Source organism: Pectinophora gossypiella, chromosome 21, assembly GCF_024362695.1.
Source record: "Pectinophora gossypiella chromosome 21, ilPecGoss1.1, whole genome shotgun sequence".
Taxonomy (NCBI): domain Eukaryota; kingdom Metazoa; phylum Arthropoda; class Insecta; order Lepidoptera; family Gelechiidae; genus Pectinophora; species Pectinophora gossypiella.
In genome coordinates, this window is record NC_065424.1 from 6,529,514 (window position 1) to 6,556,625 (window position 27,112).

The following is a 27,112-nucleotide window of genomic DNA, read 5'->3' on the forward strand; positions in this document are numbered from 1 at the left end:
TGTTTCTTCAATACAACACTGAGAGTAACGTTCTCCTGGGCGACGATATACCCTCTGGCGTCGGTCACTTCCATGTAGGCTGACCCTGGTCTCATCAGTGAAGAGTACATTGCCCCACTGCTCTAATGTCCAATCTCTATGCTCTCGAGCGAATTGAAGTCGTGCTCGACGGTGGGCTACCGTCAATTTTGGGCCTGTTGCTGCTCTTTTTGGAGTTAGTTTTCGTTCAGCAAGTCTCCTTCTGACAGTATCTGAACTTATGACCACTTGGCGTTCGTCACGCAGGCTTCGTTGGACTTGAACAGCATTAAGGCGGCGATTTCGCAAAACAGTAAGTTGGATATAACGATCATCTGCTGCTGATGTAGCTCTAGGTCGGCCAGTACCTGGTCGGCGGTCGAATGCTCCAGTCTCTAGGTATCGTCTGTAAACCCGTTGTACCGATGATCTGCTGATTCGAAGTCTCCGAGCGACTTCACGTTGCGAAACGCCTGCTTGAAGTAATGCAACAGCTTGAACGGCTTCCTGAGGTGTCGTATTCATCATTGAATGAAGAAAGTAGCAAAAATACTCGCGTTAGGAGCAAGTGATGAAAGATAACTAAAGAAATTATGAAAAATATCCGACTACCCTCATTGAAGAAAAAGAAACTGAAATCGAAAACTCTAGGCAAAAGAGGGTAAATCGTTAGTATTGTGTTTGTTGTTTAATTTCAATGTGAATTGATGGTAGTTTAGAATAAATTTTAAGTCATTATAATTAACATAAAATGCACTTTCTTTAGGTATAACTTAAACCGTTGTAAGTTTTATACTTTTTTTGGAAATCGAATTAGAGTGCTACGGGAGCGGGTGGCCCGGTTTATTTGCTGACCAGTGTATTTACAGTTATTGTTCCCTTGGCCTACACATAAAAACAATTCGCCATCTGTTTTTTTTTGCCTTGACATTTGTTTTTTTACAACTCTCATAGATGGGCTGAGATTTTTCGTTTGGTCGACCTTAAAGATGTCAAGCGGTTTAATTAAATTATAATTGTATATACAAATTAGTGGAATTTATTACGAAATGGGCGTTAATTTATGTAGATACAAGGTGGCCAAAAGATCACGTTCAAAATGAAAAACTAGATAGAGGGGTTCATTAGCTACCAGAAACACCCCCATGTATGTCCAACGATTATTTATGATTTAGGAGATATGACCCATTTTTTACCTTTTTCTATATTTTCTACCTTACATCAGAAATCATAATTTTGTCGCTATCTTTTTCTTAATAATAATTTTATTTAACTTCATAACTATACCTAAGGATATATACCGCTAGGTGAAAAAATGAAAGCAGTCAAATCAAACATAATTTTTTTTTATTGAAAGTCAAAGTGAGAATTCGACCAAAATTGTTACAGTTGTTAAGACTCGCCGAAGAATACATGAGATTGTCATGGACCCTGAAAGTATTTCTTAAAACTGCTCCATTTAATAGGCTTTTAGAAACATACAAAAAAGTGCCCTTAATAAGGGCATAAAACTAAGTAATTAGCCCTCAAAGATTGTAACGTGAACTTCTGGGCCACCGTGTATAAAGTATATGAAAAAGTTTATACAGAGTGTAAGTGACACCGTACCGAATACTGAGGAGGATGATTCAACTCATAATTCAGAGTTATTAACAAGTGGAATTTTACGTCGCAATAGCCAAGCCTTTTAGTGTTTTTAAAAATGTTTTGGTAAATCCCCACTAGATATTCAGAATCATGCGGCGACTCATCCCCCTCAGTATTCGGTAAGATGTCACGAACACCCTGTATATGGCTTCTTCTATCGTGTGTCCTAAGATGAATATGGTGAACCTTACAAGGGATCAACCTATGGCCCATAACAATTGTCTTATCCGATTGAGGAGAGGTGCAAACTAACAGAAATTCATGAGAAAGTTATTAATATATAAATAAAATAATTAAATTCAATAGTTGTTATAAAGACCTGAGGTCACAAAACATACATACATACATACATAAACTCACGCCCGTAATCCCTAATGGGGTGGGCAGAGCCACAAGTAATCAAAGACAACTTGCAGCCACTAGGTCACAAAACTATTATTTAAAAAATAAAACAGCATATTATCATTTTGCGTTTCACCAGTGCGTGTTGCCAGTGATGACCTACGGCAGTGAGACGTGGCCGCTTACTATGGGTCTCTTGAGGAGGCTCGGTGTCGCTCAGCGGGCAATGGAGAGAGCTATGCTCGGTATTTCCCTGCTCGATCGAATCAGAAATGAGGAGATCCGCAGGAGAACTAAAGTCACCGACATAGCTCGAAGAATTGCAAAGCTGAAGTGGCAGTGGGCAGGACACATAGCGAGGAGAACCGATGGCCGATGGGGCGGAAAGGTTCTGGAATGGCGACCACGTGTCGGACGACGCTCAGTGGGTAGGCCCGCTACAAGGTGGACCGACGATCTGGTGAAGGTCGCGGGAAGCCGCTGGATGCGGGCAGCGCAGGACCGATCGTCGTGGAGATCCTTGGGGGAGGCCTATGCCCAGCAGTGGGCGTCATACGGCTGATGATGATGATGATGATTATCATTTTGTTATTTTACAAATGCACTTGAGACGTGTCTAAACGCATTAGTAAGCACAACATTTGACATTGAACTATATAGTATATTAGTCATTATAATTACGTATATGTAAAATAAAAGTAATACTTTTCAAACGAAAGAACGGCCTCCGTGGTCCAGTGGTTGAGCGTTGTGCTCACGATCCGGAGGTCCCGGGTTCGAATCCCGGTGGGGACAAATCACTTTGTGATCCCCAGTTTGGTTAGAACATTACAGGCTGATCACCTGATTGTCCGAAAGTAAGATGATCCGTGCTTCGGGAGTCACGTTAAGCCGTTGGTCCCAGTTACTACTTACTGATGTAAGTGAGTAATCGTTACATGAGCCACGTCAGGGGCTTTGGCGGCTCAATAATATCCCTGAAACCAGGGTTGATGAGGTTGGTAATCCACCTCACAACCCATAGGATAGAAGTGTATCATTTCAAATTTAAATACCGAAATTTAAAAGCCGAGAGACCGGTCATTCTGACGTTCACTAAATGTATTTACGACGAAAAGATCTACATATTTCTCCGATAAATTTTTTGACATCGATCTCATTTCGACAATTACTTACATCATAAACAGGTTTTTGAATGTCAGGCAAACACGTTCTTAGGTTATGACCTAAGAACGTATGATTTCATTGTCAGTAGGTGCCTACTCCACTTGTTTTACTTAAACAAGGTATTTTAAGTTCCAAATACGGAATTTTAAGTGATTGTGCATACATTATATTATGTGTGGGATATAGAAATAACACAGGATATATTTTACTCCTTTTATTTTACACACACCTTATATTTAAAACGAATTTTGCGGGACAACCAGACTTTGCCAGTACCGTCCAGAGAGCTTGACGTGGAACTCGGTCGAAAGCTTTCTCCAGATATACGAAGCACATGAACAGCGGTTGATGCTGTTCAAGGCTTTTTTCTTGGATTTGCTAAAAAATTATAGTCCTCCTTGTCGTTGTTATATATATATATATATATATACATATAACAAAATATAAACAAACAAAATCCTCTCACCCGACCGACATCGCACCAAAGACTCCCCTCTCTTACTTTTTAAAACTGCCTTACGTCCTATTCATTAACCATCCTCCTTTCACACCATAAACAATCAAATTCCCATTCATTATCCTTACATAGCATTCTCACTTTCCTACATATATTGACGCCTGTTTACCACTGGAATAAGCAGAGACTGTGGAATTCCATTTATTTTGATCCTGACACACTTCTCTTGCTACCTCCACATTCATCAATCGTTTCATACACGCACGCTGGTTCAGTATAGAGTGTACTAAAACTTTTCAAAGGACATTTCCAATTTGGTTAATGTACGTCCTTCTTCGTCCTTCTGAGGAGCTCGGTGGCGCAGCGGTTAACGCGTTCGGTCTGCGATTGTTGAAGTTAAGCAACTTTCGCAATGGCCGGTCATAGGATGGGTGACCACAAAAAAAAGTTTTCATCTCAAGCTCCCCCGTGCTTCGGAAGGCACGTTAAGCCGTTGGTCCCGGCTGCATTAGCAGTCGTTAATAACCACCAATCCGCACTGGGCCCGCGTGGTGGTTTAAGGCCCGATCTCCCTATCCATCCATAGGGAAGGCCCGTGCCCCAGCAGTGGGGACGTTAATGGGCTGGTGATGATGATGATGACGTCCTTCTAGGTCGGCCTAAGGAGGGATTTCCTTGTATGATAGTCGATATTCTTCTTATTGCCTGCAAGTTATAATGCCCAAAACAGCCTTTTAATATACTGTCGTAGAGCTCTGTACGTCGTAAAGTTTGCGGACGAATGCAGAGCAAAGTTGAAGTACTTATGAACTGTTTGCTCATACTATGTGTCGTGCGCGATTCGCTCTCACTTGGCCCTTCCAATATCTTTCTTCTATTCCGTGGTTGTAACTGACTCAGATGGCCTTAACTATTTGGCCGGACAAACTGGAAGCAGTGAATTCTCCCACCTGGTACTTCCAAGTCCATCATAACAGAGAAGTATCGTTCTAATGATAGAATAACTTCATTTATTGATTTAAGTATGCTTTGTTAATAGTTTTTCACACGCATCAATGACAAAGAGTTAAGTTAATTATACAATCGGCAACCGAAAGATGGGTTGTCTTGACACCAATTCATATTAATATAATAGTAATGAACCAAAGATGTGCCGTTCCTTGGAATTTTCCCACTTTTGAGAACATTCCCTGCAGTAAAAAAGTTCAAACGTTATGTAAAAAGATATTTATCAATTGTAGGGTAGTGGAAAATGACTCGTAATGTTCAACGTTTTCTCAAATCAAATCATATCAAGTATACTTTATTGCACAGAACTACATTTAAACAATGAGACATAACACATGAATAATTTATAATAAATAAATAATAATATAATTTATATTTCTAATATTTTCTTTAAAAAAAATATAATATTATAATTCAGAACACATCATCGCTTCTAATGCTTCCAATATCTAACCGCCGCCATTTTCTTTCCCGTTTCTCTCTCTCCCTCTCACACCCCCTCAGGACACGTTCATAAACTTCGCCTCACACACATCACGTTCATAATAAACTTTCACTGCCACAAGCTAGCCTTTAGGGAGATAGGATCAGAGTAAGTACAAGAAAAAAAAATTGTAAAGAAAACCAGCCAGTATTTTTACTATTAAAGAGTTTTTACAACAAGAATATTTCCACTTTAGGAACATTCCGAGAACGGCACATAACTGAATAGTACCATAGCCGACACCATTGAGAGTTGGTAATGTTTGAACTTTAACTCGGTCAATGACCATTTATATAATCCGATTATGATTAGATTATGTATGCTGATTCAGTTTTTGTGAAGATAATCCATTTTTTTATGTGTTTTACTATGTAATTCTATTACGGTTTTGGCCTTATTCAATTCAAATTCAAATACAGAACTTAGAAGTTAAAATGGCCACATCGAAGCAATTCATCTAAGAAAGCAATATCACTATTTGACATTTTTTGTGCTCAAATTGTACTGTATTCATGTGTTTTGTCTGATTGTTGAAATTTTAGTTCTGTGCAATAAAGTATATTTGATTTGATTTGTTTGCATTGCGCACTTACTTTTATATGCGCAAATGTCAAATTGAAATATTTCTTTCTTAGATGAATTGCTTCGATATGACCATTTTAACCCTAGTTACTATTAAAAAGGATCGGCGCCCGAAGGACGTAATATACGATCCCGACGACCCGATTGCTCTAGCCATAGAGGCAGCCAATCAGCTCGCGACACCAAACACTTCATGAGTGCTAACATGCGCACGTGATAAAATTTTGTCACAATCATTTTATCGATTCTGACGATATAATTATGTGGTTTTGTCGATTGGTGCTAATATGTGAACCCATATAAGTCATGTCGTTCTGTCAAAATACGAATAAATTCTCGTGGCTCGCATGTTAGGAAAAAAAACAACCTTATCGACATCGACAAAATTCATTAGGTAAATCGATCGATATTTTAATCACGTTGCGCGTTTTATCCCTGCAGAACCTCGATACCGACCCAGACGGCGTGGTCGACGATTTCCCTCATTCAGCGCTTATCGCTATCGACTCATCAGGGTTGAATAAATCTTTCAAATGAAATCCTCTCAGACACCCTAAGCAAAAGTTCGCGAGCAAATAAACTAAATAAATAAAAATAAATAATAATAATAATAATAAAAAAGTTTATTTAGGTAAAATCTACGACACACATATACATTTACAACATTAAAATATACACACATAACATAAATAATAAATAAAAATTATTTTAGTCGATTATTTTTTTCAAATATAATACTCTCACCCGACACGATGCCTTGAGCCGAGATTCGCGCCCAACTAGGCACCCTCAGGCCTGTTGTCTTAAATTTTGTACCGGGTGAGAAGCCTCGGCGCTCCCCATTTGACCAGCCAAGTAATTAATGCCATATGTGCCCGCAGATGAGCAGCGTGGCGGAGTATGCTCCATACCCCCTCCGGTTGATTGAGGGGAGGCCTGTGTCCAGCAGTGGGACGTATATAGGCTATCTATGTTATGTCGAAGCAAATTGAATTCTATAGTCTCTGCTTACCCCGGTGGGAAATAGGCGTGAGTTTATGTATGTATGTTATGTATGTGGCAAATCTGGCAAATATAAGTCACGTCATAAAAAGGCACCTGTCCAATATTACGGCCAAGTTGTGAATAAAAAAAATAGTTACGTCAAATATAACAAAAAGTAACCGAAAAGGCTTTTCGGCGGGAAACGGGAACGGGACAGTTGCTTTCTTCATCGAGTAATCTAAATAATTAATACGAAGTGGTGTTTTGTGGTTAATGATCGCATTAAGTTAGTCGGAAGACATTCGCGAGTGTTATTATATTGGAGTATTCAATAAACAAAGTGTATCTGCCTATTTTCGCTTCGTGGCGGGAAGCCGCTTCATAACTCAATAGTTTATGCGGACTTTTGAGTTAATTCGTTTGGGGTTCGGAGTAGGAGTCTACTCCGAGGGTGGGGGCTTAGGTTTCATCATCATCACCTTTCATCATTTCATTAATCATCATGAAAAAAAATACGTCAGACATGGCTGTATGGGCATAGTTCCCTTTGCCTTACAAAAATAGACACCTGCGATGTTATATAACAAATTAACACATTACGACAGCACTATAAAATGCAAATTTTATGTAAATTATGTTACAAGTTTTGTTGGCTGCCTATTATTTTAATTTAGGTGTGTAATCTTCTATCGTGTGGGTTGTGAGATGGATTACCAACCCCATCAACCGTGTTGCCAGAGTTATTATTGAGCCGCCATAGGCCCCTAACATGGCTCATGACTACGTACTACTACGTACTCACATCAGTAAGTAGTAACCGGGACCAACGGCTTAACATGCCTTCCGAAGCACGGATCATCTTACTTTCGGACAATCTGGTGATCAGCCTGTAATGTCCTAACTAGGGACCAGAAAGTAATTTTTGTGACATGTCCCCATAGGGACTCCGGTTCGTGAACCCAACGCTCAACCACTGGACCACGGAGGTCGTTAATGGGCCCTGATAACATAACAAGCGACGAGTGGATGTAATATAGTTTTTTTTTTTTTAGTTTATTTAGTTTATTTATTTCTGAACAATTTTTACATTGTGTCGAAAATTATACAAAAAAAAAAAATAATAACAATATATCCGTACTTACTTAATAAAATAATATGAACGAGAACAGTAAAAAAATAATAATAATAAAAACAATTAAATAAAGTTAATAAAGTCACAAAAGCGTACTATGTGAATAAAATTTATGACAAAAATTATTACCTAATTTCATTATGGCTACATGATATCAACAGCACTGATTAAAAACTACAAGAAAATACGAAAAGTAAGCGACTAAAAGTGCCCATAGGGAAGATATACATCTCTGTCTACCCCTTCCGAGATACAGGCGTGATGCTACGGTATAAAAAAAGTTTGTTTGAAGTTTGAACCGTAGGTGTTATTGACTTAAGTATTTCTAACTTGCTTAACCCGTGATCTCAGTTGCCATAGCAACCACATAAAGCCGAATATACACACGTTTACTTAATAACTTTAACATAAATTATAATAACACATGCATAACGTCTATATCCCCAAAGGGGTAGGCTGAAGTATATTATGTACTCCCACTCAATGATGGCGTTACATCCGTAGAACAGCTGTTTCGTCTAGCTTCTGACAGAGAAGAGTTCTCAAATCTGACGGCCAAGGTCAAATCAAATCAAATCAAATCAAATATACTTTATTGCACAGAACTAAAATTTCAACAATCAGACATAACACATGAATATATACGTCCAGTGGACAGTCACTAGAAGAAGACTCAATGATGTATATATTTATTTTCCACTCTAGCCATGAAGGCGGCCAATCTGGGGCCTGTTTAATAAAACTTACAATTGTAAATTACTATGACAATTTGATGTACATTGCGGAGTGTGTGATCACGAATATTTTGCAGTTTCATATTAGCTACGTAATGAACACCAAATTGTCGTAATTTACAATTGTAAGTTTTATGAAACAGGCCCCAGCTCGCGACAACAAATACTTCACAACCCCGATACCAGCGCCAGTGTGGTCGCCGATTTCCCTTTTTAAGTGCTTATCGCTTTCGATCCATTAACTATTTTGGGCGATTTTTTTTTTTAAATAGAATGCTCTCACACGACACGATGCCTTGAGCCGAGGTTCGCGCCCAACTGGGCACCCTCAGGCCTGTTGGCTTAAATTTTGTACCGGGTGAGGGCCCTCGGCGCTCCCCATATGTTCAGCCAAGTAGTTAATACCATCTACGGCAAATCGACAATAAGTCCGTGCTTCGAAAGGCACGTTAAGCCGTTAGTCCCGGTTACTACCTGATGTGAGTAAGTAGTCGTTGCATGAGCCGTGTCAGGCCTTTGGCGGCTCAATAATAACCCTGACACCAGGGTTGGTGAGGTTGGTAATCCATTTCAAACCCACACAATAGAAGACTGCCTTTTTATTAGACATATCTGATATAATCTGACCCAGTAGGCAGATAAAATGTGAAGTAACATCTCGTCACAGTAATGTAATTAATTATAATATTCATCATCATCAGCCCATTAACGCCCCCACTGCTGGGGCACAGGCCTTCCCGATGGATAGGGAGAACGGGCCTTAAACCATCACGCGGGCCCAGTTCGAATTGATGGTTATTAACGACTGCTAATGCAGCCGGGACCAACGGCTTAACGTGCCTTCCGAAGCACGGAGGAGCTCGAGATGAAAACTTATTTTTTGTGGTCACCCATCCTATGGCCGGCCTTTGCGAAAGTTGCTTAACTTCAACAATCGCAGACCGAGCGCGTTTACCGCTGCGCCACCGAGCTCCTCAATTATAATATTAATCAAATAAAACAAACATTAAGAAACTGTATGGGTTTGTTGGAACAATGCCTTTCCAGGTTGCCTGGAAGAAATTGCTGTTTAGCAATAAGACCGCCGATTGCACCACTTCCGTCTCTTATGTGATTTGTCCTATTTGTTATTAAAGTCAGTCAGTAAGTCTGTCAGTACTATTCAGAGGCGGAGGACAGGAGTCCTAGTACGTCTTTGTAGCTTGTAATAGACTACTCTGGGCGCCATTCCACTTGCATCAGACAGAGTACTGCGGGGCGGAAGGCAAGAGGGAAACCACTGCCCTATTTTTACTTTAAAAAGTAGCATGGAAAATGCTGCACCGACTAGAGCGTGGCTCTTAAGTTTATGATGATGATGTTATTAAATCGATTTTGGATTGAATTGAAAAATGAAATGTGATTAAAAATGGAGGAAAAAATATACTTAAGTAGGTATAATTACTGTAGAATAAAAAGCTGTAATGATAATTTCAATGAGGGACTTTCCAGGCTACGTTTCTCAAAAACAATATTATACATGGCGCTGTTCATATTGTTCCTCGTTTAAGCTTCTAATTTCATATATGCATCTTCTATCTTTGTTTTTAGGTATAAATGATGACCCTTGTTATTACACCCATGCACAATTAAATCTTCCACCCATTATTATTCTGATCAAAATAAAGATAAGCAATATAGGTAGCAACGTAATTCTATACATAATGTGATCCAAATATCAAGCAACAATTATTTTTATATACTTATGCTTTAACCATTACATTGCATTTTGGAATAATTATGTACCCGAGTAATGAGAAAATAGGTGATTATTACGTTAAAGCTGTACAACGCCATCTATAGCATAGACTTTTCAGGTTTTACATTACTATTATATCCGAGTGGAAACCAGAAGAAGTTATCCGAGTTAAGTCCAAAAAAATATGTTAAAGAACTGATCCACACTTGTCACACTGAAAATTTGTAACAAATAGAAACTAACTCAAACATCACAAAAAAAGTCCGTAAAAAGTGTAAAAAACCATTGCCCCTAATAAGACAGTTAAAAACTAAATAAAACCAAAGTTTTTATCGCTCACCTGAAATCAATCTGTATCTAAATAACTTTCCAAATGTCACAATACTGGCCACTTAGAAAACACAACACAAACCGCACATTAAAAATAAAGGAATAACAAAATCTTCTTCGTTTGAAATTGAAAAGAAAACGCTTTGTTATTTTTTTAATAAAAAGAACACGAAATTAAAAGTAAATTATTTGAATTGCGAATGTTCGTTCAGAAACCGCGCGGCCGGCTTTGGCGCCAAAGCGTGGCGAAATGTCAAACTTGAGCGCGCGAAAGGTCGCGTTAGAGTTGGTTGTTGGCGGGGAGTCTCATACTACAACCACGAATAAAGTGATACCCTATTCGAGCAATACCCAAGCATTGATTTGAAAGTGCGCGCAGAATATTGGACAGTACAAAGTAGTAAAGAGTTATAATTTATTATTAAGTAGTACAGCCTCCGTGGTCTAGTGGTTAGAGCGTTGGGCTCACGATCTGCAGGTCCGGTTTCGATTCCTGATGGGAATGGTGTCTTGCTTGGTAAGGACGTTGCAGTCTTGAAATACCTGATTGTCCGAAAAAGTAAAACCACGTTAAGCTGTTGGTCCTGGCTATTAGCTGTAAAAGACACCTGTACCAACCCGCAGTGGAACAGCGGGGTGGAGTATGCTCCATACCATATGGAACAGTAACTCTCCGTCCCACACCAATTCGTATCTGGCGCCGACCGTACCCCCTCTGGGTCTTACTGTAGTTTTAAATAATAACCCGCTAAGGAGTAAGGGAGAAAGTTTCAGTGAGCGCCTACGTCATCAAAAATTTCCGTCTTGTACAAAATTTGAGACTCCTAGCAATTGCACCTGAGATTTCATGATAAGATATTTATTCCATTCCTGATATTATTACAGGAGGAGGAGAGGAGGAGCAGGTTACAGGAGGTGTGGAGAGGTGATGAGTGAGTGAGTGATGTTTCGTTTTTATATAGGTAGGAATATAGATAAATGTTGTATTTTGGCTGTGGATTTATAAGAAATAGATGTCTATTATTACAATATTTTACTAATGGCGAACTTCGTTTTCATCTCTAACCTGACCAGCACTCCTTAATATCTGGTCCTAGGAGTAGGACAAAAAATGACAAGAAGACAAAAGGGACCCTTTTTTTCGCATAATGTTGTTTGTCCTATTTTAATTAGGCATATTTTTTATAGTCATAATCGTCTTTTGGCATAATGTTTACTTGTCATACTGTTTTACTTAGCATAATGCTTGTTAAGGATAACGTCGTGTCTTATAGGGAAGTTAAGGAACTGGCCTTTGATAGACTGGAATGGAAAATGCTACACCGACAAGAGCGTTGCTCTTAAATTGATGATGAGTGCTTGTTAAGCCTTATGATGTTTGCCCTATTCTTGTAGGTTTATCACATTTAACTTGGATACCATAGTGTAATAGTAGGTTAGGGTGTGGCGGGGTGGCCCTTGGGCCACCCCTAGGCCGCCAACATGTTTACTTAAATAGGTATGAATTTATGCTTAAAGTGTTTATGCAACAAAATAGGGAACCAAGACAAAAGAATAGACATATTTCTTTCTTATAAATCCACAGCCAACAATGTACTTAATAGTAATATACATTCTATAAGTATATGTATACTAGATGTTGTGTGGTGCGCTGGCTGCTGAAGCAGCTCGCGTTTCCTACATTTGTTCGAAACTTACCCACCTACTTCTAACGGTTGAGCAAATGTACACTTTGTATGGCGGCCATTTTTCCGCCATTTTCATTTTTTTTCACCGGCGATTGGATTTGACCAAGTTTTAAGTAGGTTTCATGAAAAATGGCTCCCCTATTTAACCGGAGGGGATATGAAGCGTACTCCACCACGCTGCTCGACTTCGGGTTAGACGGATGGTCGTTAGTCCGTTTTCACTATGCGGTCACCCATCCAATAATTAACTGCGTTGAGAAGCACTTACCTTTATAATTAATTCCATTTTTTTTTTCAATTTTATTTATCAAAAAAAGAGTGTGTGTGCGTGTGTGTGTGTGTGTGTGTGTGTGTTTGTGTGTGCGTGTGTGTGTGTGCGTGTGTTTTCTTTTTTCTATATTTGACGTCTTAAAATATTTTAATATTCATATTTATTTATTTCCGTGTAACAAACCTACAGAAATGCGGTCAATGAGCAACTCTATTTACACCCACCAAGGTTCTCGTTGTATACTATTTCTTCCGTATCACATTCATAATAAAATAATATACATAATAACTTAGTTTAAAACATGCACCAGTTACATAATTGACCTCTCTAACTAGTTGCTTTTTTAAGTTTTGTTTAAAATTACTTTTTTTAATGTTATGACCGCGTAGTGGGCGATTAAGACCGCTATAAACGGCGATACGGCTCGCCACCTATCATCCTGGTCTAATGCGCGCAGCGCGAATTATATCCAGGGCTTCGACCAATAAACGCAGCGCATGCTATCTACGTAGATAAACGTCGTATGGATATTGATCAAAGCCTTCGATAAAATTCGCGCGGTCAGCGTGCGGGGTGTGCTGCGAAGGCAGAATACTTATTCCATCTCAAAAGATCATTTACGAATACAAAACGCCTCAAGTCAAGGTCTTGGTACAGTCAGAAGCAAATAGTTAAGTGACAGTCAAGGTATACACATAATTAGCAACATCCAGAATGTCCAATAATTAGGGACGTTCAAGGTGGCCGTATAGATAGTAACACTCTAAGTGACCAAAAACATCGGCACAACCTGCTTGTTCAAAAAGTTGGCAACAACCTAATCGTCCAGATTCGCGAGACGTCAAATAGTTCGGCTCAATTATGTCGTCGTAAATATAACAAAACTTACTGCGCCAATGGTACCCAAGCAGTTAAGATATTCAAAAATATGTGGACGATTAGGTTGTTGCCAACTTTTTGAACACGCAGGTTGTGCCTATGATTTTGGTCACATATTGTTACTAACTAGACGGCCACCTTGAACATCCATAATTATTGGACATTCTGGATGTTGCTAACTATGTGTATACCTTGACTGTCACTAACTATTTACTTCTGACTGTACCTCGACGTTGCAGTAACTATTGACGCAATAGCAATAACACTGATTGTCATCTCATCATCTCCAGTAACAACATTTATTGGGTAATGACGAGCGAATGATGGACAGAATGACAAAATAAAAATGTTACTTGCCAGATATTGCAAAGTACTGATCGTCTTTCAAAAGCCCTGACGCCTGACGTACGTTCAAACTCTAGGAGTGCTAGAAACCGTTTCAAACTAGTTTTCAAGGAAACGTCGCGGAAACAATAATTTATCTTTTGACATTCAAAAACTGTCGACGAATGAATTGGAAAAAAAATATAAATTGATTTTGGCTAGAAAATATAACATTAAATTAAATATTTTATTGATCTTTTAGCTGTGGTAGCCCAGTTGGTAGACGCTTGCCATAGCCTGAAGTCAAATCACTCAAAGTTTTCGTTACGATGTCACTAACACCCTGTATAGTCGGCGCGCTCCCATAGTCGACATGAAATAAATTCGTACGAAATCACACGCAAAGGGCAACCGGCCTAAAACAAGCCAGTCACTAGCCACATCACATTGAGCGCCAGTGAACGTCTAACAAACAAAATCCTTGATGTAACCTCTGCTACAGTTGCCGTAGTAATTGGAAGCGGAAGGCGTCTGCGCCGGAACATTGCGACATTGCGCAGGCGCATCGCCGCACGCGCATTACAAGTGTCTATGCGCAGATTTGTGGGAGTAATTACCTCTATAAGTTATCTTTCTACGCTATTTGTACATCCGATGTGGGGTAAGATAGACCTTGACACATATCACGCTAGTAATTCCTACCGGATTGATAGGAGTCATAGACCACCAAAAACCTGCCACAACTGAAATTGATTTTTAATCAAAAAATATTTTTAGAGCATCTAAATAAAGTTGATGATGAGTGAATAGCATTTTACAATTTATTTCGTCGTGATTTTGATAATAAAAATATTAATCCAAAAATATTTTTAAGAAATGAATGGAATTTTACAAAATTTTGCATTTATTTTTTAAATAATAATTTTCAGCTGCTTATTGCAATATTTACGTAAAGCGAATGGCATTTCACAACTTATTTATTTAATTCTCTTTTTTTTTTGTTTATCTTGAGGAAAGACTAACGCAAGCCTTTTCAATGAGGTACTTTCCAGGCTACGTCTCACTCTCTCCGTTTTATATATTTAATAACTACTGTATGGTATTTTTAGAGTTTATAATTTTATAAGGTCATGTCAATTTTAATGAGTGAATGGAATTTTACAAGAATTTAGGTTTTATTTTATTTCTCAAAGCAACATTGAAATTTAAACTGCGGTCTATCTAGGGAACCGATGTTTCAAGAATACTCTATAATTGAGTGGCTTTATCGACTATTTCATCGAAATTCTTTTCGGGAAACAAGTCAAACCCCGTTCTTCTTTGGGGCTACCAAAGATTTTTCTGTTTACTTATTTTTTAATTTATTTATTATAATATAACATTTACAATTATAATAATTTATATTAATTATATTTAATAGTATTTTAAATCATTAAAATACTTTTAAATCACAGGCCCATTTGCTTGGACGATAAAAGTGCAGGTAAATTAATAGTCCATATAAATTCCATCGTTTCGCAACTTTTAACTTTAACCTGGTATTGAGATATCTTTTTGCAGGTAAAGAAACTTTTTATAATGAAACTATCGGCCATAACTGACTAACCTTATTTTGTGAAACCCTATCGGCAATAAAAAAAATACTTTACAACAAAAATAAACCAGATTATTTTTTACTTTTAAATAACTTTATTTAACAATTATAGTATAAATATGAACAGTTAACGACAAGTTGCTATTATAACTGCATAACATAACGAAATAAATACACCTTTTTTGGCTGATCAAGCCATATTACAACTAAACAAGGATGCTCAATCCTATGAAAAGCCGCCATTGCTGGCCGTTTGATGACGTAAGTTATAAATGAGTTACCATTAAATTGGTATCTCCAACATTCCATGGAGTTAATTTTTTTTATTGAAAATAAAGCGAATTACTGACTAACGTACTCAATTACTATCACTTATCACATACATTACATAAAAATCATGAAAACTGTAAATAAATATCTTGTTAAAAGTTCAAAATTGCTTTGAAAATTAAATGGCAAGGAACAGCGCGGCTAACCTTGAAATGTTAGCTGTCACTTTTGAGCACACCTTGTTTTATTGTATCATGGAACAAGTTTTAAGTACTTAACACTAAACAATAAATAATTTTCTTATCTTACGTTACATTAGACAGGGAAATAACACAGAGGGACAAAAAGGCCAAATCGCATCAACTCATTTAAAAAAGCAATATTGCTATTTGACATTTGTGCACTTTTTTTATATGCGCAAATGTCAATTGTTATATTGTCTTTTAGATGAATTGTTCTTGCTATTGCTTTTTAAATGAAATGATGAATGAGGTCTTATATATACACTACTACAATAACAGAATTGACAGCAGTTCTATGACCTCCTGGGGATTCATTATTTGGCCCCCCAGCCCAGTACTCGGCTAGTGTGTAATGGCGTCTCGTCCTCATTTAAACAGATGAATAACCAAACCCAGAGCGGGTGAAGTCGGCACCCAATACGAAATGGTGCGGGGCGTAGAGTTACCGTTGCACTTCGCAAATTTAGAATTTACAACTTATTAGATACCTTTTTCATAACATGATTATGTTCCCTGTTTGCAAAAAAAAATGTTAGGTACAAAAAATAATACTCGCCGTACATAACCTACTGATTGCATTATTTTGAGATTAAAGCAATTAAAATATTTCTTCCCTTCTTTTGGAAGACTTAATCAAGGAAACCAAGCTTTTTTTAATAAAGAAAAGATTGTTAATTAATCAATAAAAGCGTTCTCAGTTGCAAGAGTAAATTATAGAATTATTAGTAAGACAAGTAATTACATAGAACTCACGGAGCATCTAAACAGGGGCCACAACGAAGCAATTCATTTAAAAAAACAATATTGCAATTTGACATTTGCGCATATAAAATTAAATGCGAAATGCAAACAAATACCAAATAGCAATATTTTGGGCAAACGTCAATACTGCTCTTTATGATAAATTGATTCAATGCCTTTTTAACCGACTTCCAAAATGAAGGAGATTTTACTCCTAAATCCTGCATTGAAAAAAAACGATTTATGATTATGATTTCTCAAATTAAAGTCCATTCAATGAACAATATAAAATACACGCGTATAAGCCTAACAGTGCCGCTACCTTGCAATTTGAAGTAAACCTAATTCAACTACTTTTGTATTAGGTGTCTCATACAAAAGAGTAATTAAATTTGGAAACAAAGTATCGAAAAAAAATTGAACGCTCGGCTATCTCGCAAGTTTTCTGATGCAGAAAATTTTGCCATGGCCATTTTGTTCCAATCCGACATTTTCTTGAAATTAAAAAAATACAGTAAGTCCAATTTGGAAATGATCTTTGTGACTTTATAACAGTGTATGTTTTCCTTGAAACAAAATCTTCCAAAAAATACCTAACCAAGAATCAACATAAAAAATGGAGGTTTTCCTAATTCAATTATTGCTTTTAATAAGACTATTTATTGATTTCATACGAAGAAAATGCATCACCAGAGTACTTATCATCGGAATTACTTTCTTTAGAATCCGAATTATCAACCTCAGACTTCTCCGTCCCGTAATCTAAAGAGTTTAATAAGTCCATCTCTTTCTTATACATTACTTCTTCCGCATTATTACCTCTTTTCATTGTCTGACCTTCTTCAATTATTTCTTTAGAAAAGCCGCTTATGTCATTCACTTTCGTAGAAGGAGGAGGAGGTGGTTTCGTTATTTCTCGCTGCTTCACTACAGCAGTCTCTGTAGTAACACTCATGTTCAATTCAGCTTTAAGTTCTTCTTCATAAGTTTCATCTAACCAATCAATTCTCGACTTACTCAAACTCATGGAAGCGTCTTCGTTTTTCTCATTTAAATGTTTGTATTTCATCTTTTGCGTTACATCAGTTGTAGTTTCCATAATTAAAGTGGAAAATTGTGTAGAACTGCTAAAATCGGAGTCTGTAAGTGTACCGCTGACATCCTCTTCCAAGTCTGCGTTGAAGGGCTCAAATTTTCCGTCATCCACTCGCTCACTGCTGTTACTTACTTTCTCTATATGTGCTTTAGTTTCTCTTATTTTCACTTCTGTTACGTCAGGATGCATCTGTGGCATAGTTTGTCGGACTGGAGCTCTTGTCGACGTAATGTAAACTTGAGTTACTGGCACACGTCGTGGTTCTGTATAAATTATCCTGTCGGTCTCCGTCAGGGCTGGGGCAGCAGTATACACTCTACGATTGAACAGCATTTTATTTTCATTTTCGTCTTCATCAGCTGAATGATCTATTGTATTGTCTTTTGTATCCTCCATATTAGATGTATAGTTATCTTCTTTAGATATTCTATTGTAATCTGAAGCACTGTCTTCTCTAGATAGATTTACTTCAGTCGATTCTTTGCCTGTCGTAGTCGTTGTGTTATTTCGAAACACTTGAGAGTTGAACTTGTTTACATTTTTGCGATTGTATACACTGTTTATATTATTAGCTGCTAAGAGAACTTTCTTCTTAATAGGTTTTATGTCTGGTGCGCTTTTTATAGCTTCAATCAGCAAGTCGATCCCATCATTAACTGAAATTACATTTTATAGTTCATTAGTTATCGCTTTATATTTATGCATTTTCGTAGCTGTAACAAGACACAAACAATAACAGTATTCTGTATTTCGATTTAACTTTGATTGTTGAAATATATAGGAAAGAACGACTAAAACAAATCACCTTAATGCTGAACAGTGAACGTGGCTATCTAAATATATTATACTCTTCAAGTGAAGAACAGTTGCAAACAGTTTTATACAGTGGTGGGTAATATAAATAGATTGTACCTGGGGCTGTATCCAGTGGGTGATTTTGCTTTAGCAAATACTCCATCAGCATCAACAAGTATTCAATCGAGTCATCATCTCTCAATTCCCTTTTTCTTCGTAAGCCACCACTCAAATTTTGGGCTAAATTCTTCAATTTCCTAAGATTTTGGATAATATTCTTCGTATACACCTGTATTTCTTCCGTCTTATTCTGAACCATCAGCTTACTGACATCAGTAGATGCTCGTACTAATTTTCTGTCCTTAGTGTCGAAATTTGTAAGCACTCTATAAATCTTACGCATGAATGTGTTCTGAATCATACTGTATCTAGAAACAAGATCTTTTAATTTTTTCAACGGCTCATTTACGTCACCTTCATGAACGGTATTATTGATTGATTTAATAATCCTTTTCCTTTCAGTTTTCAGGTCTTTAACAACTTTTGACTTATTTCTATGCTCTTCTTTGGCTGTTTCCCCTTTTTTATTTTTGTTCCTTAAATCAGGTGACGTAATAACGTCAATAATATCGTTTAAGACAACAGCGAATTTAGCAGCAGACTGAATGAAATTCTGTGTATTGCTTTTAATATACTCGACTTGAATTTTTTGGGTGTCGGATAATTTGTCAAAATGTTGTTTGTCAATGTACTGGTCCTTCAAAATGGCGTGAAGTTTTTGCACATCGCTTTTGAAGATAGCTTTTTTACTTTTAGATTTGCCTGAAAACTTATTTTTTTTATCTAACTTCACGTTATTTTTTTCTAAATCCACAAGTTTCAGAAGACCTTTAATAATCTTTATTGATCGCAGCATTTGATAAGTTTCAAAATTCAAATGATCTATCTGAGGTTGTAATTTAGCTTTGTTTTTAATATTAGCGTTACAAGGACCAAAAGTCGCACAGAGAGAGTCAATGACATTATCTTTATTAAATTGATTGGTTAAGTTTTTATTCTTCTTATGTTTGGCTTCTGAGAAAAGCTTTTTGAAAAATTTCTGCAAATATTTAATGACTTTAAATCGGTTCCTTCTCGATTTCTTTTTAGCTTGTTTATTAGAAAAACCACCCAAAAGGTTCTTGAAAAATCCTTTAAGATCACTCGTGGTTCCATTTTTATTGTTTTTGACTAAAGCACTTGGATCGCCAAGAAAAAACTTATTGTTTCCGGTTCTATTATGAAGTGTTGCAACTAGTTTTGTAAGCTTACGCTTTTTTGATTTGATACTTATTTTCTTTAAATCATACGTGTTCACTTTCTTTTTCAATACAGGAAATGTAGTAAGGGGTTTTGGGTTGTCATATTTTTCAGTATTTGATTTTAGTTTGTCTAGATTTTTAGCTGAAGTTTTAATTTCCTGTGAGTGGTATTCTTTTAAAATATCATGATGCCAATCATGAAGCTTTAAATTGTTAATGTCAATAGCATTTAGTGAAGAGTCATTGCGAATGTCAGTCCTTGCATGTAAATCGTCATGATTATGGTTATTCATATGATTATCATGTTTCGAAACATTTACAAGCGGTGGTACTTCCTGCTTTTTTTCAGCTTCAAGTTGTTTTATTATTTTATTCCGCGCTTTAGCTTTCTTGTGTTTCCGCAATTTCTTCAGTTTAGCTATTTCTTTTTTTAAAGAAATGATATCATCAGTTTCATATTTAAAGCTGTTTTCAGTCACTGGTTTTAATACAATCTCTTTGCTAGGTATTGTTGCATTACTTTGAATTTTCAAGGCTTTTTCTTTAACTATAGTATTTTCTTCTAATTTATATTCAGTTTTTAAGTAATTTTCAGTGGTTGTTTTCTTAATCGGTTCAGTCACATTGGGTGGAGATATAGCTCCACTAACGAATTTATAATCATTCTTAATTTTAGAATTCAACATATATTCTGTAGTTGGATTTGGAAAGGTTTGTTTGGTCACAATAGTGGAAATATCCTTCACATCATATACTTTAAAATCATGTTCTGTTACAACATAATCTTTTGCATCATATTCTTTTAAAATGTGTTGTTTTACATCGTGCTCCTTTACAACTACTACTTTTTCATCAACCACACTACTAACTTTCAAACGATCCACAGTAGGTGTAACTAAAACTAATGGTTTTATTTGAGTCACACTGTTGCTTTCTGTTACCTCTACTGTATGTTTGCTTTTCTGTTCTTTAGCAATAGCCTTTATATGTTCAACCGTTACTGGCACATTTGTAGTATAGCTAGTGTTTACATGAGTTACGTATTCTTTCAACTCAGTAATATTTATATTTGGAATGTTATTAGCTTCTTCTTTTACTATCAACGTATTTCTATCGACCAGTAAATGTGGTTCATCTATAACTACTCTCTTGTCAATGACAGGCAAAGGTTTAACATTGGTAACTTTTACTGTAGTTGTTGTAACATTTTCTGTAGGATATGATACATTTTTGTTATCATCTATACTGCGAACTAAAATTGATGTGTCATTGGCATTATCTACAAGGTTGACTACAGAAAGTTTGGATATATCTTCTATTTGCTTGTCTATAGATCTTTTTGCTGATGAAGTTCTATTATATATTATTTCGGTAAGATATTCTTCATGGGCTAACGATGCATTGCTAGTGATATTATTTAATGAATATTTGTAATATTTATGCATCGACTCAGTGTTCAAATCTGGTGCTTTACTTGAAATTACTCGCAGAGGAATTACTGAAAACAATTAAAAATAAAATTAGGATACTTTCTTAACTTCTGTAGATTTTTATAAATAGTAGTCAAAATGCGTTCCTTTCAATGGATATAATATACCACTTACCTAAGCTAGTTGCTAACCTAAATATCAGTATTTTTTTTACTATCGAGTCTTTTCTTATTCAATAACTACCATATAAACCTAACAATTAATTTATGGTCACTTACCATACGGGTTAATTGCTTCCGCAGGAGCAATATATTCATTATTAACAGCACTACGTTTGTGTCTATGCAATTTTACCTTATTAGATTTTTCTACGTTTATTTTTGAAGTTTTCTTTATACTTCTCTTCATTGGTGCAGTTTTATTTGATCTCATTTGATCTTGAATGTTCTTCTTCACAATTCCTTTTTTTACTAGCGGTCCTTTGCTTGCTGACCTTTTTTGAACGACCTTACTCTGTTGTTGTTCTTGTTGTAGCACTGCTTTCTGTACTTCATTTATTAGTTTCTGTTGAAGATTTTGCTTCATATTCAACGCTATCTTTTCCACGTTGAAGGTCTTTTTGAATTGAGCTGCACGTTCGAGGAGACTGCATGTAGTCGACCTTGGTGTAGTCGACGTAGTTGTTGTGGCCTTGAGTGTTTCTCTCCTCTTCGGTCGCTTAGGTTTAGGCTTACGCGTTGTCGGACTTTTTGACTTTTTAGTCGGCGGTGGTGATTTAGTAGTGGTTGTTTTCGCTTGTCGTTTTTGAATTGGAGCTTTTCTCTTTGGTTTAACAACCTTCCTCCCATATGGAAGAGGCGTAGATCTTTTACTCTTCACAATTTTTTGCAATTCACTCGGAGTGACTTTATTTTTTGGAGCCTTCTTCTTCTGAACTAGTTTTTGGGGGTTTTTGGCAGCTTTCACCGTTTTCTTTTTGGCTGATATTTTTTTATCAGTAATATTATTGATTCGCTGTGCTTTGAATGCGGTAACCTTTCTGATTTGTCTCTTGTCTACTTTCTTTTCGAAGGGGAAAGGTTTTTTGACTTTCGAACTCTTTTTCAGGACGCCTGGTGACTTTATAGCTTCCGCATATGGGCCATTTAATGGGTCTTCATTTATTTTTCCAGTCTTATTGTTCCTTTTGCCTTTTGGTTTTCTTGTTATCGGCCCGTGTTTTGATATGTATTTAGCTAGGTTTTGCACTTGTCTTCTAGCTAAATCGTTTTGTGATCCAGGCCCTGGTAAAGACGGACCTAAATCCAATGACTTCTGTACGTACATTTTGCCCTTGTTCCTTCTCTTCTTTTTCTTTTTGTCCTCTGTAATAATAATAATAAAAACTTTTTTTTAGTTTATGAAGTTTATTTCAGACAACAAAATTTAACAACATTATTATACATTGGTAATAAATATTATTTCTATTCAGCCTGTATCCACACATTGCAGGTATAGACCTCTCTTTTATGACACTCTATCTTCTTCTCCCTATTACTTTCTGCATACTTCACATGTATCATGTAAAATATAACACCATTAATTTTCCTATAATTATATGAAGATTATCAGACTGGTGTAAAACAAAACCTGGTGGTCGGAGATCCGCCCATCATCATCAGCCCATTAACGTCCCCACTGCTGGGGCACGGGCCTTCACTATGTATGGATAGGGAGATCGGGCCTTAAACCACCACGCGGGCAAAGTGCGGATTGGTGGTTATTAACGACTGCTAATGCAGCCGGGACCAACGGCTTAACGTGCCTTCCGAAGCACGGAGGAGCTCGAGATGAAAACTTTTTTTTGTGGTCACCCATCCTATGACCGGCCTTTGCGAAAGTTGCTTAACTTCAACAATCGCAGACCGAGTGCGTTAACCGCTGCGCCACGGAGATCCGCCCATCCTGACTTTTTTTGACATTTTTAGTTGTGATTTATTGTAGATTTGCCTCAGATGGATTTTTTTATGTTTAAATCTAATAATAAAAAAGATAAACTGACCTTCAGAACAGAAGCTAAGCAAATGACAGTCCCATCTCCCATTGGCATCGCAATCACAAACCGTGCAACCTACACACCAATCAGCTGAAAAAAGAACATATACTTAGAGGTATTAGTAGGAACCTGTGTCTTATCTAAGATATGAGTAAGATATAACAACTACACATTGATATTTTAGTTGTGTAGCAGACGATGTTGAAGGCGTCCGGCCCGCACGAGCGGTGAACTTGTACTGACTAAACGGCGCTACGCCGCGTAAGCGGACTGTAGTCAGTAGCGCCAACCTGAAGATTAGACAGGTCCAGTTTTTTACAGAAACGACTGCCTGTCTGACCTTCCGACAATACAGGCTAGATCACATACCTCCGAAAATGAATTTCTCGGGAATGTGGGTTTTCTCATAATGTTATCCTTTACCGCTTAGCACGTGAAAATAATTTATGATCCAAACATGAATTCGGAAACACATTCGACAATCATTGGTTTAGGTCCGTGCTGGATTCGAACATGCGACCTCAAAGTGAGAGGCAAGCGTTCTACCAACTGGGGTACCACGGCTATTTGGCAAGGTGTTACGGCTATGTTCTAGTAGAGAATAATCAAATCAAATATACTTCATTGCACACAGATATTTAAAAAAAAATTCTTATTCTTTTCATACAAGTAATGATGCTTACCAGGTGGGCAACCTTCGCTGTAGCTGGCTTCGTGTGGCTTGCATTGTTCCTTTGTGTTCGCGTTGAACACTAAAACCAAAATCAAAATTAATACATACTCAGTAGAAAATGAAGTCTTTCAAATATTGCTATTTGACACTTACACTTGCAGTATGTGCGCAAATGTCAAAATGTGAATATCAAAATATGCCAAGTTTGGTGGCGAACTTACATTTTTTCGTGAAAAATTGGGTTCCGACATGAAAAAGGATCCAAAAGGATGTCGGAACCCAATTTATATGAAATATGAAAGTTCGCCACCAAACTTGACATTTTGATATTCACCCATAATATTGATTTTTTAGATGGATAATTGCTTCAATGTGTCATTTTTAGACGCATGTAGGTAACTTTTTTTTTGTTTTTCTATCATCCACTCGTGTCTGGGGAAACTCACAAAGAGAAAATTTAAATCGGAAGAAAATGTGACTGGGGCTTGACTTGAACCCGCAGCTCTTGTCAAGCCGGGACGAGCGTGTTAACCATTACACCACCGGCCTTCTGTCCATGCGAAATTCTTTCGATCTATGCATCGTCATTATACCGACGCCGGCGCCAGCGCCATCTATCTAGAATCATCATCATCATCATCAGCCCATTAACGTCCCCACTGCTGGGGCACGGGCCTTAAACCACCACGCGGGCCCAGTGCGGATTGACGGTTATTAAAGACTGCTAATGCAGCCGGGACCAACGGCTTAACGTGCCTTCCGAAGCACGGAGGAGCTCGAGATGAAATTTTTTTTGTGGTCACCCATCCTATGACCGGCCTTGGCGAAAGTTGCTTAACTTTAACAATCGCAGACCGAGCGCGTTTACCGCTGCGCCAGCGAGCTCCTCTTATCTATAATATTTATTAGACCTTTTTTTTTTTTTTGACGTGACTTATTGTAGATTTGCCGCAGATGGCATTAACTACTTGGCCGGACAAATGGGGAGCGCTGAAGGCTCTCACCCGGTACAACGTTTAAGACAACAGGCCTGAGGGTGCCCAGTTGGGCGCGAACCTCGGCTCAGGGCGTCGTCTGAGAGGAAAAATATTTGGAAGAATTAATCGACCCTAGTGGGTCGATAGCGATAAGCGCTGAATGAGGGAAATCGTCGACCACGCCGGCGGGGTCGGTATCGGGGACCTGTATTTATTAGACCGATAAGTCTACAGTTACATGTAGATTTCAACTCATCGTAAAATTAAACCTTAGCTATTTTTTTTAAATAAGGAGGACAGGAGGAGGACCCGGTGGAGTAATGGTTAACACGCTCGTCCCAGCTTGACAAGAGCTGTGGGTTCAAGACCCGTCCAAGTCGAATTTTTCCGATTTCATTTTCTTTTTATAAGATAATTCATTTTATATACCGTCTCTTGCGCCATCTCTAAGGAAGAGGTCGGTCAAACTCATGGGGCTCCGTCGATGTCTGCGCTCACTGAAAAAAAAGGGAAATGTGAGTCCTTTCTTCATTTAAAGTGTAAGCAAATTCGATGAGCGACCTCACCAAACCCGGTGTTAGGGTCGCTATTAAGCCGCCAAAGGCCCCTGATATGGCTCACGAAACGACTACTACTATTATGATAATCATGATCATATCATTTACTGCGTTCCACATGATAGAAGGTTGATAACATAAGGCCAGTAACACAAGTGGACCCGGATTAGTCAAATCAATTTCAAAAGGGAGTTACAGATTCATATTTATTACGCTTAAATGCTCTCTGAAGCGCGGATCATCTGCAACGTCCTAATGAAACTACGGATACATAAACTCACGCCTATTTCCCACCGGGGTAAGCAGAGACTATAGAATTCCATTTGCTTCGATCCTGACACACTTCTCTTGCTTCCTCCACATTCATCAATCGCTTCATTCACGCACGCCGGTTCATAGTAGATCGTATTAAACTTTAAACCTTAAAACTACGGATCACAAGTGATTTTTGTGATTTGTCCCCACTGGGATTCGAACCCGGGACCTCCAAACAACGGAGGCAGTGACAACTACTGATGCAGCGTCAATCCAACCTTACCGTTTGACAACGTTATGTTGCTCGAAGTGGTTAGCATCGCACTTTCTGTTGTCCCGTGGCCAGCATACCGAGCTGCCAGTGCTGTTGCAGAAGCAGAGGTAGCACACCTCCGGCAGGGAGTGAGCGAAGTCCCTCTTGAAGTAGAACCCTCCTTCCGGGCAAATCGCCACATTCTCCTTCAGGTAATCCGTTTGTCTTTGTATTTCTGGAATGAAATAGATCGGCTCACATCGTTCACTCATACTTCTTATAGAGCGGGTTTTTTTTGTCTTTTATTTACTTAAGGGCTTTTAACAAAATTTGCCATGTCAGCCCCATCGATCAAGACTGACTAAAACTGATAAAATGATAAAAAAACATTTAATTCATGCCCCCACCCACAACAGATGTGATGCTGTTGTGAATGAAAGCATAAAACAAATATGATTCTCTGCTCGTAGGCTCTGATAAAAAGGCCTCCAAGATACCTACATCACTATTCTGACTCCTATTTTTTAGTTGTTTAAATAAAAACAGCCTTTGTGAGGCATTCCGAGTACATTCATATAAGATACATCAGATTGTGAGGTAGAATACCAGCCTCATCAACCCTAGTGTCAGGGTTACTATTGAGCCACCAAAGGCCCCTGACATGGCTCATGTAACGATTACTCACTTACATCTGTAACCGGGAGCAATTTCGGACAATCAGGTGATCAGCCTGTAATGTCCTAACCAAACCAAGGTGATTTTTGTGATATATTCCCACCGGGATTCGAACCCGGGGCCTCCGGATCGTGAGCCCAACGCTCAACGACTGGCGACCCCTTCGCACACTGTTTGCAAAATGGCGTTACTTATAGCCGGGACCCGCCACATGCGTACATAAGACAGCAAATATATAACGGCCTCTTGTTACACAGTTTACAAAATTGCACATCAACTTTAAAACAGTGCCAAGGCGTTACATTTCACACGGAAATTATTGACAAAAGTTAATGTAAATATTTGCACGATCTTGTATTTCTTGCTTCGTATTTCAGGTCAAGTCTGATTGTTTTTAAAAGCAATGTGACATGGTAACTTGTTTAATATTTCG

At 37.8% G+C, this 27,112-nt stretch overlaps 1 protein-coding gene across 1 annotated transcript in view; it reads right to left on the bottom strand.

Annotated features, from left to right (window-relative positions):
- The window catches only part of LOC126376535 (protein P200-like), a 47,547-nt gene extending 36,695 nt beyond the window's left edge, over window positions 1-10,852 (bottom strand). The window contains exon 1 of the mRNA XM_050023993.1: window positions 10,634-10,852. The gene's annotated coding sequence lies outside the window, so the exon portion shown is untranslated. The remainder of the gene's footprint in view (window positions 1-10,633) is intronic.
- Window positions 10,853-27,112: the final 16,260 nt, after the last annotated feature.